We start from the raw sequence: 1,861 nt of genomic DNA, 5'->3' as shown, positions 1-1,861 counted from the left end.
CTCTCTCTCTCTCTTCTCTCTCTCTCTCTCTCTCTCTCTCTCTCTCTCTCGTTCTCTCTCTCTCAAAGCTCTCTCTCTAGCTCTCTCTCTAGCTCTCTCTCTAGCTCTCTCTCAATCTCTCTCTCTTCTCTCTCTCTCTCTCTCTCTCTCTCTCTCTCTCCTCTCTCTCTCCCTCTCTCTCTCTCTCTCTTCTCCCTCCCCTCCCCCTCTCTCCTCTCTTCTCCCTCCCCTCCCCTCTCTATCTCTAAGAAAACATGAATGAAAATCTGATATGAATGAAAACGTGAATAAAATTCTGATGAACCAATGAATAAACACAGAAAAGAGAAAAAACAACAACAAAAACACAACACGAAATAATTCCATCGCAATCTTCATCACAGCGACATCCTTTCTCCTCGAACAGATCTCTTTCTAAACGCTTGAAAGAAAGGAAAAAGAAAAAGAGAGAGCAAAAAAAAAAAAAACGTTTTCCAACTTGTTAGAAAACAATCATCAACTCTTGGGAATTTATTATTCCGACTAACGCTCTGTCAGTAATCCTCCGGAGCGTGAGAAATTAAATGTTTTAAATAAACGCTGTTCGATGATCTATTTACGTGCCTGGTGGGAGGAGGGAGGGGGGGGGGGTAAGGAAAGTGGGAAAGCAAGAGAGAGAGAGAGAGAGAGAGAGCGAGAGAGAGAGGAGAGGGAGAAGGAAAGAGAAGAGAGAGGAGAGAGAGAGAATGAGAGTTGAGAGAGAGAGAGTTGAGAGAATGAGAGAGTGATAGAGAGTGAGAGAGAGAGAGAGAGAGAGTGAGAGTGAGAGTGAGAGTGAGAGTGAGAGAGAGAGAGAAAGAGAGAGAGGAGAGAGAGAGAGAGACAGAGACAGAGACAGACAGACAGAGACAGAGGAGGGAGAAAGGGAGAATTGTATCTAAACAAACGGACTGACAACCAGAAAGAAAGAAAACAAAACAAAACAGACAAACAGAAACAAACAAACAAACACAGAGAGAGGAATGGCGGAAAAAGAAACCTATCATACACAGAATATACTAAGAGGAAGGGGGGAAGGGAGAGGAGAGGAGGGGTGCCCTTTCTATACTACAAAAGTCGAGTATGTAGCATTTACCAAAACAGGTGTAATCAGGTGTCATATGAAAAGCCTTTGTGTGTGAGAGAGAGAGAGAGAGAGAGAGAGAGAGAGAGAGAGAGAGAGGAGAGAGAGAGAGAGAGAGAGAGAGAGAGAGAGAGAGAGAGGAGAGAGAGAGAGAGAGAGAGAGAGAGAGAGAGAGAGAGAGAGAGAGAGAGAGAGAGAGAGTGAGAGTGAGTGATAGAGAGAGAGAGGAAGGGATGGGGGGGGCGGGAGGAGAGAGAGAGAGAGAGAGAGAGAGAGAGAGAGAGAGAGAGAGAGAGAGAGAGAGAGAGAGAGAGAGAGAGAGAGAGAGAGAGAGAGACAGAGACAGATAGACAGAGACAGAGGAGGGAGAAAGGGAGAATTGTATCTAAACAAACGGACTGACAACCAGAAAGAAAGAAAGAAAGAAAACAAAACAAAACAGACAAAAAGAAACAAACAAACAAACACAGAGAGAGGAATGGCGGAAAAAGAAACCTATCATACACAGAATATACTAAGAGGAAGGGGGAAGGGAGAGGAGAGGGGGGGTGCCCTTTCTATAATACAAAAGCCGAGTATGTAGCATTTACCAAAACAGGTGTAATCAGGTGTCATATGAAAAGCCTTCGTGTGTGTGTGATTTTGTTTTTCTCGTCGGGTGCGGAGGTGAGGACGCTGTGTGTGTGTGTGTGTGTGTGTGTGTGTGTGTGTGTGTGTGTGTGTGTGTGTGTGTGTGTGTGTGTGTGTGTGTGTGTGTGT

The 1,861-nt window shown here is 44.9% G+C and overlaps 1 protein-coding gene across 2 annotated transcripts in view; it reads left to right on the top strand.

The window, feature by feature from the left end:
- Positions 1-1,861, top strand: part of LOC119578144 — a 38,432-nt gene that overhangs the window by 6,219 nt on the left and 30,352 nt on the right. The gene's annotated exons all lie outside the window — the stretch shown is intronic.

This window comes from Penaeus monodon, chromosome 10 (genome assembly GCF_015228065.2).
Source record: "Penaeus monodon isolate SGIC_2016 chromosome 10, NSTDA_Pmon_1, whole genome shotgun sequence".
NCBI lineage: Eukaryota > Metazoa > Arthropoda > Malacostraca > Decapoda > Penaeidae > Penaeus > Penaeus monodon.
Note: the sequence above shows the minus strand (reverse complement) of the source record. Positions and strands in the feature narration are given on the sequence as shown.